Here is a 16,918-nt window from a genome sequence, read left to right on the forward strand (position 1 = left end):
TGGCAACACATTTGAAAACCTCATACAGGCTTTCGTTTTATACTTTTGCCCATCTGTGCTTCTTGCTGCAGAGAAAAAAAATCCTTTGCCTTTGCTCCTTTCATTTTTATTGACACTCTTGGCAGGTGGGTGTTGATGAGCTTTTTTGTTATTTTCCCTGCTTTTCCTTACAACTCCCATCTTTAGCTCCACGGCAGTATTTTAAACATATGCCCCCTTCTTTCCTGCTGCTGTCTTTTTTGCAACTGAGCACCCTGTTCAGTTGCTTGGTTTCTCATCCTGACAGCTGTCATCCTCTCAGGCTTTTCTGCTTCCACCTTGTGGCTTGTTGAAAATCCTGCTGGAACCTGGGTACTTCTAAGCTCTGCCACACTTCTCTGGAGTAGATTTGAGGGTCTGTGCATCCAGAATTAGGCATGCTGAATCCACAGATCTCCAGGGATTGCCAAATTACATTAGCAATTGTCTTCACATTTTCTCATTGCCACTCTGCTGCATACAGCCTGAAGGTGACATTGCCTCCATTTTCCTTGACAAAGAAGATGGTAACAGGTGTGAAGAAAACAACCAGGACAAAGAGTATCAGGCCAACCATGTCTGGAATTGATGCTTTCCTGATTTCCTGGGCTTGCTGTGGTCTACCAGTTCTTTTGTGAGCACATCCTGCCTGGAAAGTCTGAAGCAAGGCATAGTCATAGGCATGAATGCATAGTCATTTCTCAAGACTCTTTTCCAAAAAATTGGAACGCTGGATCCACACATAGCACCATCTTCCTCCTGCTCCTGCTCCCGTGCTGTCACAGCCAGGGATGCTGTGAGCCAGCTCATGGGGCTGACTCCATTGATACTCTGCCAGAAGTGAGCCCAGGTATACTTCTGGGCATGTTCAAGGCTGTCTGAGCTGCTGATGGGAGGGTTAGGGCTCACTGGAAAGCCAGTCCTGAAGGTCAGGCTGTGTGTTCCTTGCACAAAGTACTGCTAGTCATGCTTTTCACTTCTCATTTCTATTTCTGAACTGCTTCTGCAGGGCACTGCCTTGTACAGCTTAAGATGACCCTCAAGGTAGTCATGATGTATTAACAATAATGCCTGATTGTGCTAGGTATAAATAGGAAAGCTTTTGGCATTCTTTCCAAAAAGGAAAGTTTTGTTCTTGATCTGGAAACGCAAATGGCATTCATAGTCATCAACAAATTAATCAACAAAATTTTATTTATAATAGTTCATGCTCTGACTCAAATACCTGATACATCTACAACCAGAAGGATGTAACTGACAGTTCTTCTCAGCTTTAATATACGGGACATTAAAAAATATCAAGATCTTGTTAAAAGCTTATTCAACAAAAACTCATCAAATAGAATTAATTGCTGCAATTGCCAACCTCTGGATTTTGATTTATTGCTAAATGGTATTATTTAATGCCCTCAGAAATGTAGAATTGTTATTCCGGTGGTACAATATATCAGAGAAACATCAAAGCCATTTATAGCCTATGTGGCTGAGATGCACATGAGGTTTAAGAAAATATTCTGTTTAAACACACGTAGGGTTGGTTTTTTTTTATTGTTAAGCATTATCAGGGATAGCAGTATTTCAATGGAGGCAGATCACTATCCAGAAATATAATTAATCATGATTATTTATGTCATACCTAATTATCAGGAAATAGCCCCAGGGATACACTTCAGTTATATTTCAGAACCTTCAGACTATAATTACTTTGCTTTGTATTAAATATTCTTTCCATACTCTTGAAGAAGTTTATAACATAGTTATAAGGAATAAGGTCGCAGGGATAGAAATAAGTAATGTACAAGCAAATAATGAAAATACGTGCATTTGGGGAAGTGTTGAGTTATTATGAGCAGTCTATTAATTTCATTCTCTTCATAATTAGGTAAAAGGGTTTTCTAGTGTGATTTTTAATATGTGAGCACACAAGCACAATAGCACAGGCCTTGAAACAAAGAGCTTTTAAAATTCTGTTAGTGTAAAGTGGATTAAAAGTTGGGAAGAAAAAAAAAAGACCTAAGGGCCTCAATTCTCAGTATTTTCATTTGTGAATTTTGGAAGCTATTTTTCAGTGAAGACTTTTCACATTCTAAGGATTTTCATAGCTTCTGGTGTCGCTGTAAAAGTTATTTAGATACATTTCTGGTTTAATATTTATAACCCATTGTGTGTAATTAAAGCATTTAATAGGAGTTGTAAAATTAGGTAGGCAACGTACATGAGTATGAATATGTGTAATTTACATTCCTGGTCATTAACGATGTTGGATGCCTTAAAAATGGAGAAAGGATAAGGTTAAGTATAAGACCTCAAAACACGCACACACTTGTGGACCTAAGCTATAATTTTATTGAAGGGCATACCACACAACAAAGTCATTCCTGTATAAATGAAAACCTGGGCATTTATTTTTACAAATAAGTGGGTTTTTTTTCCCTCTTGTTTTCGCTTATAAAAAAGAACAACATATTTTCAGCACCGCTATGACCAGAGGCTGTTTTTGGGCACACTGTTCTTGCATAACAGCTTTGTAGAGCTATGCTGGAATGCATGCCATTACACTGTCTTTGGAAGGAGGTTTGGTGATGGGGCTTGGCTTCTGGGGATTTTTTGTTGGGGGGGCGGAGGGGAGAGAAAGGGGGGTTTATGCTTAGGAGAGTTACATATGCACATAGCAACTGATTGAAACTAGATCATTGTGGTCCCTTTCAGCCCAGACTATTCTATGATTCTATGATCAGGTCCAAAATTCAAAGCATGTTTGGTTATTTTGTTAGCTGGCAGAATATGAGCTTAGAGGTACTCATTTAGCACAGTATTTTGATAAGCTCTATGTGAAGCTGCGCTCTGTGATCTCAATTCACATGCTGATAGCAATGTGGATGGTTAAACACTGTGTGCACCAGGGCCCAAAACCTCAGCACAGCTCTTGTTGAAGAGACTGAGGCTGCATTCAGTGACCTGGGACTGAATGCTTCCACCTCATTGTCATGCAATGGGCACTGGGAACCTTCCTGGTGTTGGCACAATGTTGGGACACTGTGTAGTTTCACATTTTAGGCTCAACCTCACATAGGTCCCACTGAATCCGGAATCATGCTTTGCTAAAATTCTGCTTGTGATTTGTCTGTGACTTGGTTAGCTGCAAGCAAACTGCCCTGGTGGCCACACCATTGCTGTGAGTAGTGCCCACATGCTGTTCTTCATGGCTGTGTTTTTCATGACACAGTTTTGAAGCCTCTGCAGGGTTTGACTTTACACAGCCCTCATTAAAGTGAAATTAGAGGATTATTCTCTTTGCTAAATTATTCAACCTGTTTAAATATTAAGAATAAAATAATAAAGATGGCGTTATTTTAAAATGCTGAAAAGGAATGCCTTGTGTTAGGGTTCAAAGTCAACAAACAATCTCCTCTTAAAGCCGGGGATGGATAAACACAGAAATTATTTGCTAGTATTTAATGGAGAGATAGCCCTCAGCCAGAGTCCATTACGATTTAATGACCACACCATCTTTAAATCAGTGATTAAAAACACTGTGTACATTTGAACTGCCACCCCCTGTCTTCTGTGAATAATAATATGTGGCACTGAATGTTACTTGGGGAACTATTTCCTCAACAAATGCCTGATTTTTTCTGTCTTCTAACCTGAAAGGTGTTTTCTTCTCTGTTTGCTGCTTAACTGGACATTTTTTTTTTTACCTATGTGAATCATTGTTAGAACAGAAGGCAAAGTGTTTGCATAATTGAGCATTCAATTAATTAAACCAACTAATATTGAAAGTCATGGTTATGAACTAACCACTTCCACATGGCATTTTCCCCTCTGTTTATTCATTTTTCTGATTTTCTGAACGCTGTGTCGATGTGATGCACTGCTTGTTGTTGCAGTAGGCAGGAGCAGTCTTCCTTTAACAAAGCACACAGGTGGCCAAAATGATTCAGTGACTTTAGAGAATACTAAATGCATTTTTTTTTTCTTCTAAATTAATAGATTCCAAGGACAACCCCTAGGCAAGACACAGTGTATAAACTGTATTGTATAAACATTGTATAAATCTGGAACAGCTAGAACAGGCTGTCCAGAGAGGTTGCGGATGCTCTCAGGTGCTCAAGGCCAGGTTGGATGGGGCCCTGGGCAGCCTGGTCTAGTATTAAATGTGGAGGTTGGCGGCCCGGCATGTGGTAGGGGGTTGGAGCTTGATGATCCTTGGAGTCCCCTCCAACCCAAGCTGTTCTATGATTCTATGATGATTCTATGATTATACATCTGATGTTGATTAATCTTTTTTTTAGTGAATACTGTTGACATTGTAGGAATGTTCAACTTTCATGAAGTTTCATTCCAGCTCCCTTCTTCATGTGCACTAAGGTGTGCTGGGACACATCTCTGAGCAAAACTTACTGCAGCAATGAGTGGTCCAAGTAAGGGTCTATCCTTCTCCAGAAGGGTTTGAGGAGTTCAGCTCCAAGTAGCACATCAGAAATGAAAAAATTAATTTCCATTACATTTTGTTTTAGAAATATTTTTTTTCTGATTTGCATAGAAGGAATGAAAGTGCTTCATAAAGCAATTAACATAGAAACTAACATAAAAATTTTGGTAAAACAAAACATTTTGCTATGCAAAAAATTTTATTTTAAACTTGATTCAGTACATATCGTCATCAAAATGGGCAAGAACAAGCAGCAAGCATTAATATTCTGCAAGTGTTATTGCTAAAAGCTGTTTTAAGACAAGAAAGTGTCTTTATTCCTAACATGTCTAGACTACTTTTTCACTTTCTCTCAGTTTTTAATACCTTTTATATACTCATTAATAGTTAGATATTTTGTTAAAGAACTCCAAATGGGTGTTTTGCTATTCTTAAATGCAAAACAGAAGCAATCAATAATTCTGTCTGCTGCTAAACAGACCTAGACTCTGGGTGGTGTTAGCAGCGGAGAAAATGAACAACACAGGATTAACAAGTATTTTGATCACATTGCTGGTTTAATTCAGCTAAAAAACAATAGTATCTTGAGGGATTAAACAGGAATCTTTATCTAAGAAGAAAAGTGTCAAAGAATTGGAACTCTGCTCTTTTTTTTTAAATCTTTTCACCTTTGGTCCTTTCTATTTCAAATTCTCTTCAGGTGCCACACTCTCTTTTCACATACCTATTGCATTCATCAGCTCTCTGTGTTTGTTCAGTGTTAGATGAAGCGGGCACTTGGAGAGCCTCACCAGAACTTACTGAAAGTCACAAGAACATCCTTCACTGACCTTGGAAACATGTTGTTTAGGAGGAAGTTTCAGATATCAGTTGAGCATTGCGATAAACTCTTTCAAGTGTAAACTTGGTAGCTGCATCACCCCTTCTCTTTTTGTCACTTCATTACATCTCGTTGCAAAGGTCAGGCGGTAGAGATTGATACATTTCCTTTTATTAAGGAGCAGTGGCAAGGAGCTGTTCCTTAGGCTTTGTTTGCTCTGCCTGCTACTCTCAATGTCACTGAAACACAGCGTGAAAATTAAAACACTGAGAGGAAGTATAATAATTGTGAGCCGTCGTCCTTATCTACTGAATAATGGCATTTTTTCTACAGCCTGTGTTCCCTGTGCCTGGTGACAAGCTCTGCCTGAATGCAGCTGAGCCACAACAATGTCAATCTGGATCTTCATATCCAAGTAATTATGAAATCTCCAGAGCCAAGAACTCTTCAAATCAGACATATGCATCACAGCAAAATATTAGTTCAGCAAACACGAGTCAATATAGCACATCAGTTAGTAATTGGCTCCTTTACAGCTTTGCAGGTTCTTTACCTGACCCATAAATGACACTCAGGAACACACAGTATTTTTCACTTCCTGAAATGAAGAAATTTTACATCCTTAGACTCAGAGCCTGAACTTTCATAACTCTTTTCTGATTTTCAGTGAAATGCCAAATATTCAAAATTCCCCCAAAAAGGGATTTTTGCACAGAGCTGAGTGTTGTTCAACATGGCGCTCTTCTTTTTGTGAAAACTGAAACACTGTACAGGAATTTCAACCTTTTTTGTTTGGTTCTCCACTTTTGTAACATATATAACATGTAGTATATTCTGAAATACAAACAGGTTTTGTCCTCAATACATTTGTTTCTGGAAAATTCTGCTTTTGCTGTTCCAAAAAATGGGTGTTTTTTTCTAAAATGAAAGCTGTTCTGCAGAACCTGTCAAGCTGAGGGGATCAGGAGATTCTCAGGATATTTTCAGTTGTTTGACTGCAAGGGTCTTGCTCAGCTGCTGCCCCTATCCTTTTGAGTTTTCAATACTTCCACAGTGCAAATACAGAACAGTAACAATTATAAGTGAAAACAGAAAAAAGGAAAGGCAGGAAGGCACTAGTCAGCTTTAGGGCAGGCAGCAGTGTGCCTCCATTCCTCCACTTTCCCCAAGATCAGTTTCCATTTAGCTCTTGACTGCTTGCACACATGTATGTTTATGTGTATTTCTTGAGCTAACAAATATTTCTTCTCCCCAGGGATGAATTTGAGGTGTGAATGGAGAGGAATACAGTGTTTGTGAAAGGTGTGGCTTGAGGGGCTGCTGCTGATCCCTTCAAAACCATTATAAAAGCATCTCAGACAAGTAGAGGTACGGGCTGGGGCTGTAAGATGACGCTGGCAGGTGAGAAGCCTTTGGGAGCCTCATCTCTAAGGGAACAGTCAGCTAAATTTCAGTGTTGAACCACTGGGGGAAAGAATGCAAATGAGAAAGAACAAACAAAGCTTGGCTGATGTGTGAGTGTCCTGATTTTAGTGCTCTTTTTTTTTTCTTCCCCTCATCTTTCCAGCTCTTTTGCTGCAGATGAAAATTGCTACAGAGGAAGCAAGAGCAAAGCATATGACTTGGTACAGCCAGGCAGTGCTGCCTCTCATGATGATCCCAGGCTCTGTCACAGTGCCATCTTCTTGAGTCTTTCTGAGCTGTAAATTGATTTAAAAACAATTGTAATGACCTGCTTGCATCAACTCAATCAAACTTCATTATAGAGGTAATAAAGGTATGTTAGAAACTGTCATAGATTTTCTTAATCACTCCCTTGGACTTCCAGTTCCTTGGTATTCTGACAGATTTTCAGCTGCTGAGCACATGCCACTATCTGTGCAGTGTGAGTGAGGAGGTGTGTCATGAAAAGAAGCAAAAATATTTGACTGACTATTCAATAGGCTGCTTTCTAGACTGAAAAAAAAAAAACAAAACAAAAAACAAACAAACAAATCCAAGCAGTTGAAAAGTGACTACATAGGATTATGCTACATACAAACGAGTATTTAAATGGCACAGAAAGCCCTGCTAAAAGAATATATATCCAAGCACCTTGGTAGCATGCTGATGGCAGCGAGTGCTATCCCTGGAGCATGCCCCCTGCCCGGGCAATATTTTCTGTCTGTGGCCCAGTTATGCCCCTCTTCAACTTCACCCAGGTCAGAGCTTCTCCCATTTCTTCCTTTGTATTCAACTTGAGTGACCCCCAAAAAACCCGAAAGACTTATATGTGTCTGAAGATTAGTGCAACATTGAGAAGATTTGCACGGCCTGAGATGAGGGGCTAAGGAAGGTTAGCCTAGCAAAACAATAGAGCTAACCTGAGTTTCTGGCTCTGTTACAGGCTCTTTCTATGGCCTTCAAAATACTTTTTAGTCTTCTCCTTACTTTTCAGCTTTTGATGTGCCAATTTTGTGGAGTTGTTGGGCCAAGAGGTATTGATCCAAGATTATGAGGCCTCAAAAGGGCTTTGATGATAAGACTCAGATAGTTAGCAACAAAGATAATACCTGCATGTTTCTGTGGCAGCTCTGCTGAGAAGGAGCAGGAGACAGAGGTACGTGTGCTGCTTGGACAACAGATCTGGATTTTAGCCCAGGCGCCAGAGATCTAGATGGCCAGAAGTAAGTCTTCAATTCTAAGGATTTAACTGGGGTCTGGTCTTGCAGCAGCAGAGGACAGTTCATCCCTATTTCTGTTTGTAGACAGAGGGAGAAAGAATACCTGTGTGAATATGAACAGTATGTATATTCACATGAGTAAATTTATTGGAAAGTGAGTTTGCAATTGTGAGTAGTTTTTGGGATGAGGTAGTAATGTGTGTAGGAGAAGTTCAGAGAAGAAAAGTCTGCCAAGAGAGGAGAGTGTGCCTGATCAGAGCCTGGAATCAGCATGTTTGTGGCTTTGGAAGGGAAATATGTGAGAATTTTGGTGATAGAGGAGAAAGGGGAGGAGAGAAGATGGAGAGAAGAGTGAGACCACAAGGATCCAGAAAATGGGAGATGTGAAAGAAAAAAAGGATGTGACTAAAAGGAAGGAGACGTGCTGAAAAACCCAGGAAATAAGAAAAGAAGATGGTAAGATAGGGAAAGAAAGAAGAACAAAGAGTTACCACTTCTGCACTGAATAGAAAATATTACCTTCAGGAAAAAAAATAATTAAAAAGATATCTTGAAAGATAAAAGATGATGGAGAGAAAAAGAACAGAACATAGTGAAGCAGTGAAGAGAAAGAGGGAGACAAAGTACATGCAAACGAAGTTTTTAATTAGGGTAAAGGATAAAGATGTCTACAGGAAAAGAAAAAAAAAACGTGGATGAAATATCAGAGACATTAATTTGTGTAGGCCCCTTCAGGCTCAGGTTTTTATGCATCTTTTTCACTATTAACATTTCAAAGTTGAACACAGTTCTTTCCTCTTGGTCATTCTGGACATTTTTTTCCCTGTGATTATATACATTATTGCTCCTGTAACACAGAATGATGTAATACACATTTTTTTGTGTTTGTATTTTTGTCTGCTCATTTTTTAGCATTGTTTTCTCCTGACGCTGATTCCCTTGTTAAGACAATCTTTTTATCTTTACTGACTGCAGCTTTCTGGATGACAGCTTCTCTTTTATCTGGGGAATATTTTTTGTAGAACTTGGCACCCAGTCACTGCGTATTTGCTCTGCAGCTCTCAGCACCGCTTACCATGCATACCTTTCAGGGAATGGCATATCTTTCGAAGGAAACAATGAGAGTGAAAACTTACTCAGATTATATTTGCCACGAGTTTGTTCACGGACAATATGTTTTATGAGTACTCTCACAGTTTATTTTTCACACAGATGACTCCTATGAATTAGCTTTTGTCAGACAGACGGAGTCATCGGCTCCCTTTGCAGTCCCTGACATCAGCGCAGGCTTTGGATTTGGACTTTTCATTAAATAAATAGGACTGTAGGAAGTACCTGTCTCAGAAACAGATTTACTTAATGGTGGTAAAATATAATGGAAAGCCCTGGTAACACTGTTTGCTATTTCAAAAGCCTTGACACACTGTTTGTATTGTAGCTTCTTCCACTTTCCCATTCTTGTTAGGGAAGCTAATGCAACAAGGGAGGCAGGCAGGTGGATAATCATTCTGCCTTCAGCATCTGCATTGCAACACTCAGCAAAGTGCAGTTTTAAAAGGAAACTGCAGGCTCTGAATGATGCATGTGATATGATTCCTCAAGTAAACTTTTATGGAAGGTGTACAATACTGGGATATCGAAGGGAACATTCGTCTGATCTCACTAGCCAAATATTAAACCTGGGATCATAACTATGTGAGCTTTTAGTATCGCAGTTGAAGGGATTCCCAGAATAGATGCATACACTTAAACAAATTGGAGCAAACAACCATGAAGACGTGGTGGCCCAGACCTCAGCTCTGGATTGGTACCAGAAACTGTCCACAGTGAAGCTCACGTCACCTTATCTTCACTGTATGTCCTGTAGATGACTACTCATAGGGAAGAAGAGGTAACTTGTCATAGATTCAAGGCAGGTGTCTGAGTGACCTGGACATTTGCAGTGCATGTTTTCTCTCAGCTCAGAGGCAGTGAAATGGCACAAACACAAACTATGTGCCATGCACAGTGGGGAAAAAAAAAAACAGCCATGACATGGATTTTTCAAAGATGTGTAAGAAACTGGGCACCCAACTTTCAGCACCTTTTAATAAAAATAACCTCAGAGTCTAGCTGTGAAAAATTCTGAGCTTATTCTGGTTCCATGGCCTTCACCCAGGGCAGAAGATGTTACTTATTGGGCAGGGTAGCCTAGGATCTTCCACAGGAAAAGCTTAGCTGTGAGGGCCCTTGTCATTGCCAGCCATCAAACAAGGTTTTTTTAGTTTATGTTGCTCCAGTTTTCCTCCAGATAAACTCAATACTAGGGCTAGAGGCCAACAAACCAAGAGTCCCTGAGTGCAGTGAAAAGTTGGATAGGCTTGCAAAGTGTGATTGGAGCCAGAAAACTTTCTGACTGGAAAAAAAGGATCATGGGTATGGAGAGTAGATGGGAGGAAGGAAAGAGAGCAGACCAGAGTCCCCACCAGATCCTAATTCATGTTTTGGAGCCTTACCAGCAAAAAAAAAACCCACAGCCTGGATATGATAAAAGTTTCAAAGTTTCCTTGTCATAGCACACTAAACATGTTGAGCATTTGGTGGGATACAGTTTTTTTTCTCTGTAGCCTTGCTTGGTGTGGGTTAGGTGAGAAGGAAATTCAATAGGAGGAAAAATGAGTGTGTTAAGCCTGTAGCAGATGGATGCCATTTCTATTAGCATTTATCTAGTGACTTACTAAGTAGTATTAAAGCTGGGGGAAAAAAAAAAAAAAGAAAAAGAAAAGAAAAAAAAGGGGTCTTGATGCATTAGTTGTCCAAGGTGATTTGTTCTTATCATCACAGAATAAAATGACACATGAAAGAATGGAAGATACATAAATTCTTCAAAGGCCTGCAAACATCTTGTAGTTATGCACCTAAAATGGAGGGCATCCTTAAACGGCTGAGTAGACCCCTTTAAATTAAAATGAAGGAATAACTGTCTTTCAGCACTAATTATTCTAACTATGTAATTATATTTCTGTACAAAGGAAAAATATATGATTGCTGCTTTTTTGTTTGTTTTATTGTGGGTTTGTGGTTTTTTTTTTTGTTGTTGTTTGTTTTTTTTGTTTGTTTTTTTTTAAATACAGATACACGAAAAAGTATTTTCATGTGTGTACATATGTGTATGCAGGAAGTCCTACTGTGTTGAAGCCAGCCTGACCAAACTGTTTGTCAGCCTTTGGGAGATTTTGTATTAAGCTTTGTATTCTTACCAGCCTCACAATGATCTCAGATAAGCAAACTGCACCTTTGTGAAAGGGATAGAAGAAAATCTATTGTTCTGATGTTTATCTATTTGCATATTTGGAAAGAAGTGTGATCTCATTCTCCATTCACTGCCCTGCTTTATTCTTCCATTTATCTCTGAATACATTTTCTTTGACCATCTCTCTGATGCAGATGCTTGAAGTAATCTTAATGAGTGGAAACTCACTGTTTATTATTAAAGCTGTTTAAGCAATGTAAGGTTTCATTTTATCTTGTAGACTCCTCTTATTCTTAATTGTAATGATCTCATTCCCTAAAACGTCTTTGCTTCCATTATTAATTCCTATTAATATCTTTTATTAATAGTACACCGTACAAGTCCCCATCTGTGCTGGAACTCTGCAAAACAAACTTCAAATAGTATTAATGTTTTGTTTTAAAAATAAGGAGAAATACTCCATGTAAAAGCAAAGATGATGACCATATTGCACCAGAATCTCTATTATGCTTAGTCTTCTTACTCCACCACAAAGCACTCAGCATGCCCTGAATAAATGTTGGAGTTGTCTTAATTTCAAAGGAGTGCACAGTGGTGGAATGGATTGGGAGGTAACGTCAGATTGCTCCTCTGCAGTGCAGTGCCAGAGCTGGAAACCCAAATCTTTGGTAGGAAAGATTGCAAGTCTTCCCTGAATTTTGTGGAGACCTCCACAGAGCAGAATGAGCTCAGAGAGATGCAATAAGGGAACAGCAATTACACCACGAGGGTCTGAATCAAACTGTTACTGCTGTGTTGCTGTCAACAGAAGCAGTGATGCAGCCAGAGGCAATGCGGAGCTGGCATCCTCCTCACTGCAGCTGATGCTGAAGTATCCATCACTGCATGTATGAACCGCTGTGCAGTGCTACCTCTGTAGCGCTCATGGAGGGGGTGAAAAAGAGGAGGGGAAAGGGAAAGAGGGAGGATGAAAACAGTGAAAAATTCACCGTGATCCAGCCCTGCCTCAAACCTCTATCTGTGTGAAGGTGGCTGGGCAGAGCATCAAAGCAGGGGGAGGATTAAAGGGCTTCATCCTGCTGCTGCCAGGGCTTCCTGACTCCTCAGGGTAGCCTGGCAGGGTGGAGACCAAGGCAGAGGAGAGGGGTGCAGGGCAAATATTTGGGGCAACATACAGGAGGAAAACTGTGTTTACCTCCTCCTGGAGTATTTGAGCTACATCTTTTGCTTCAGGAGGAAATAAATAATATTCTTATTGTCTTTGAAACAAATGAATGTGTCCTGTAGGATGCATCACCAACGTGGTGCCTCTGCCTCCTCTTCTGGCAAGGCAGAATGAGTGAAGCTCTGGTGCAGAGATGAACCTCGTGGCTCTGCTAAATATTTCGTCTGAGCCTCAGCTCAGAGGCTCAATCAGGCTGATTCCAGAGCTCCAAACACAGTCTGCATGACTGAGACAGCAGACTCAGCTCAGCTCTCTGCTCAGCTCCCACCAAACCATCGCTTGCTACCCCAGCCCTTTGGGAGTGAGGAATACGCATGCAACAGAGTGCTTGCTAGCTATTATTGTGCCCCTGAATAAGGCATTTCCTTCTGTTGTACAGCAGTTGTTTCTCCCACTAGGTCTTTCTCCCCTCCCTACAGCTTTTCCAGCTTGCTTCCTCTTGTGGCTTTAATAAGAAATGAAATTGAGAGAGGCAGAAGTAAGAGTGATTGCATAGAAGGGACATCAGGTGTCTGAGTTGTCCCTGTGTAAATAAATACCTCTTAGTAGACAGATCAAAAATGTTTGGTGGAAGGAGCTTTCTAGTAGATAATATCAACTTGCTATAATCCGGGTATTTTGTAGGACATGTTGATGATCATGATATTTCATTTTGTTCTAAATGAAAAAGTCATGAAGTAACCTTCTCATTTTCTATAATTTAATGTTTTAAAATGTCTGTATCAGATCAGTCTGGAACTCTTCCATTCCATCTTGGGGAGGATCTACTTCAAATTTTATTTTAGATGAACAATTATAAATGGCAAATGTCAAAACAGAAAATAATATTTTAATTAAAATCATTTGTGAGGCAAATTTTGAAAATAAACCTTCTGTTCTGTCCTGATCTAATATGGAAAGATTCAAAATCCTGAGCTGTCTCTGAGTAAGAAATTCTGGCTGCTGCATAGCCCTGAAAATATTCAGAGCTCAAGTAGAGCATTGATCCTGGATCCCTTGACCAGTAAAACTGCTTTTATATATGTGTGTGTGTGTGTTCTGCAGATGACTTCCATCCCTCTTTATCATAGCAGTTCCCAATATCAGCCAAAAATATCTGCACAAAAGCCTCTGTTATGTCTCCAGGCTTGAATACGGGCCAGTGTTACATATATGGAGAACAGTAACTCCATATCAGAGTGGATATCTCTTGCATTATACCCACTGGACAAAATATAGAGTGTGAACTGAAATTGAATGGTTCATAAAGACTTTAATTATTCACTTGGGAGCTATGTTCGGAGTGTCACTGAAACCCAAAAGAACAGGGGAAAATAAATGAAAGCATTATCCCTTTCGTTATTGGCTTGAACCTTCGATTACCGAATGCTGTGCTGGGCAGCCAGAAAGGTTCTGAGAGGAGCATAGGACTTGACATTTCCATTACCATGTTGCCTGTAGCAATGTTTGGTACAGGTGAAGTGTCTTCTATAAGCAGCCCCCGAAAAGGGCATGCCAAATTTGAAACAGTTGGAAAACTTCTCTTTAGACTCTGCCACAACAGCAGGGGTTCCAGATGTGATTTTTGGTTACAGACAAGCAACGAGGAAGATATGTATTTTTTGAAAGACGCAGGCAGTTTCCATTCCAACATCCCTATGTAATTCTTTGGCTCTATATCTTCCTCATTTTAAGAGTAATATATCTGATAAGGGAACTGCTAGTTCAGATCCTCTGTAATGCAAGGCAAAAAGGGTGCTATTTTTCAAAATAAGCTGTCAACTTATTGATGTACTTCGACTACCCTAAAGTAAGTGTATTAGCATTTTTTAGAAACAGTTCTCTGGTGGTCACCACTTACTTTCCACAGCAGGGCAATATATTGCTTGAGAAAACAAAGTTGAAACACTCTGCCCGTTATTCTTCTGATTTTCACTGCCTTTCCTTATGACACAAACAAGTTCCCCATGGTTTATCTCACGTATGACAGTGCGGCTTGGTCAGCACGACGCTTCCACAAATGTCAAGTATCGCTGTGTCACTGTGATGTGCTCTGCATTGGGTGTCCCCAGACCTCCACTACCATCACTGCAGCTGGAGAGGCCATGCAGAAGAGATGGCTTCATGTGCTGTGCCTCATAGGCTGAAGCAGGAAGGGTTGGGATGAGACAGGGCTGTCAAATGAATGTCAAGCCCAGTTTAGTGACAGAGATTTTTTCTCTGCCATGGGATCATGCAAGCAGCCCTTTTGCCCCACCTGTATCATTACTGAAATGATGCCATATCTTGTGGGCTATTGTCTGGATTGCAAATACATTTAAGGGGGGAAAATGAAAGGCGGGTGTGAAAGAGCTTAACTGCTATAATTGTCTCCTATTAGCTTAAACATTTCTCTCTCTTTTCTGCTCTTGATCCAGTCTAAGGCAAGGGGGGGAGTAGGAAGATATTCTTTTGAGTTGGTGTGCTTTTCATTTTCCTTTGTGTTTTGTTGTTTTATTTGTATTTATTTGTTTAACTGGCAATTAATATGCAGACTATCCAAAATTACGCATAGTTTCAATGAAATAAAATCATTTAACTATTATCCTCCTCCTAATTTCAACCACTTCCTGGGAAGATCACCTCAAAGAGTTAAACAGTTAAATTTAAGAGACAATTTCTCAGATCACAAAAGCAGTAATCTTTATGTGATCCATGGCGCTGGGAAAAGTGATGTAATTCTTGTGAAGGAAAGGACCCTGTAGGTTAATTTTTGTGAGTCTCAAGGTACAATATGAACCTTATTGTTATGGGTAGGTTCCTCATCTTTTTTTTTTAATGCTTTCATCATATTCCACTGAAGACTTTGACATGCATTCAGCAGCAGACTGAACTGTAGCATACAAAGCAGCTTTGTATTTGTAGCTTTGTGTCTTGTACCCCTCTTGGAAACTTCTGAACCCATGGCATGGACTGTGGTCCCTTCCTAAAGCACTGCAATTTACAGCCAGGCTTATTAAAGTGAAACTTAAACCATTTTGATTCATGACAACATCCACTGTGCAAAATGTGATGGTCAAGAGGCAACTCAAAAGCTGTTCGGCCACTGCAGCTACAAGGGCAGCAGCTTCTGGGAGATGGCAGAGTAGACAGCAAGGGAGCAGAGATCACTTCTGCAGCAGGATTTTAATCTGACAGTGAATGTGTGGGAAGATCCTTAAAGCCTCCCAAAGAACAGTGAAAATTTGTATATTTGCTCCCCTCTAAATGTAATGATTCCTTTTCCCTCGTGCCCACCGAGATTCTATATATGATGACAAGAATGGTGTTGAAAGCTTAAGCCATTTTCATCTGTTTCTTGAATTTTCCAATAACTTTCTGTGGTATGAAATCCACAGCAGGGATAGAAGCATTGTCTGTCATATTTAGCTGCTCTGAAATTGGGTGACATTAAAGCACAGGAAAACAAAATCTTGAAAGCTGATAATCCCTGCACTTCACTGGACACAGAAAAGCCAGGTTAATCTCAAAATATTGATGCTGTTTCTGGCTCTGACATACCATCTGCTCTTTTTCATGCTAGATGTGACCGCATGTGAACTTTAAGACCCTTCTTGTAGGTAACGCTTGTTTGTGTCCTCAGACATTTTACCTCCATGTAAATTTGCTTTTCCTTTCACCCATTTGCTATACTGATGTTATAACTAACATATCGGAGGAGGCACCAGAACTTGGCCTGGGTTTTATCATTTTGGTTTGAAGGGAAAAAAATTACACCCTGAAATGAATGCTGCACCTTGCTTTAGAAAGCATCTTCTTATTTCTGCAATTTTCAATAGCAATAAAACAATTTATTTAAACTCCTTCTAGCAACCCACAACCCAATTTTCCTATCTCATTACAAGTGCTTATGACAAACACATCATCCAGGAATTTTTTGTGTATGCAGACATGAATACGCCTTCCTTAACTAATGGGATTGCTTGTTTTATGTGAGATACACGTTTCACACATACATTTGTAATGCAATTATTGATGCAATGGATTAAGTATGAGAACCACAAAACAGTACAAGAAATGAATTCCCAGCCACCAAAAATGCCAGAAGGATTCATGTACTCTGGGAGGAACTAACACAGCAAATAAGAAATGTAAACTGTGACCATCTTTCTTGCTTTATCAATGTTATGGGAATAAGACTGTGTGCAAACAATAGATTGGTTTTGGAGATGTACCAAAACACTCTCTTTTAAACACATATGTATACAAGCACGTGCACAAATGATGTAAACAGAACTATTTTATGATTGCATAGTCACTTTACAAAAAGCCAGGAAATCTCAGAATTCAAATCATGGAGAAGACAAAACTATCCCCTCCATTCTCTCTATGTATTATGAAATAGTCATCAATGAGATAGTCACATATGGATTCTTTTCCTAAAGGACTGTACCTCATTTAGCACACCGGACAGATGCTGCTCACTTAATCAGCAGTTATTCAGTCTCCTGTTTACTCCTCATTACAAAATGCAGGGCCCCAAGCCATATTTACTGCACACTATTCA

At 39.7% G+C, this 16,918-nt stretch overlaps 1 long non-coding RNA gene across 1 annotated transcript in view; it reads right to left on the minus strand.

Annotated features, from left to right (window-relative positions):
• Positions 1–4,779: 4,779 nt before the first annotated feature.
• LOC122177794 overlaps positions 4,780–16,918 on the minus strand; it is a 53,803-nt gene continuing 41,664 nt past the window's right edge. The window contains exons 3-4 of the long non-coding RNA XR_006178151.1: positions 7,826–8,010; positions 4,780–6,973 (exon numbers count right to left, since the gene is read on the minus strand). This is a non-coding gene — a long non-coding RNA (uncharacterized LOC122177794). The remainder of the gene's footprint in view (positions 6,974–7,825; positions 8,011–16,918) is intronic.

Source organism: Lagopus leucura, unplaced genomic scaffold, assembly GCF_019238085.1.
Source record: "Lagopus leucura isolate 7727_CA_CO unplaced genomic scaffold, USGS_WTPT01 Super-Scaffold_100001, whole genome shotgun sequence".
Classification (NCBI taxonomy): Eukaryota; Metazoa; Chordata; class Aves; order Galliformes; family Phasianidae; genus Lagopus; species Lagopus leucura.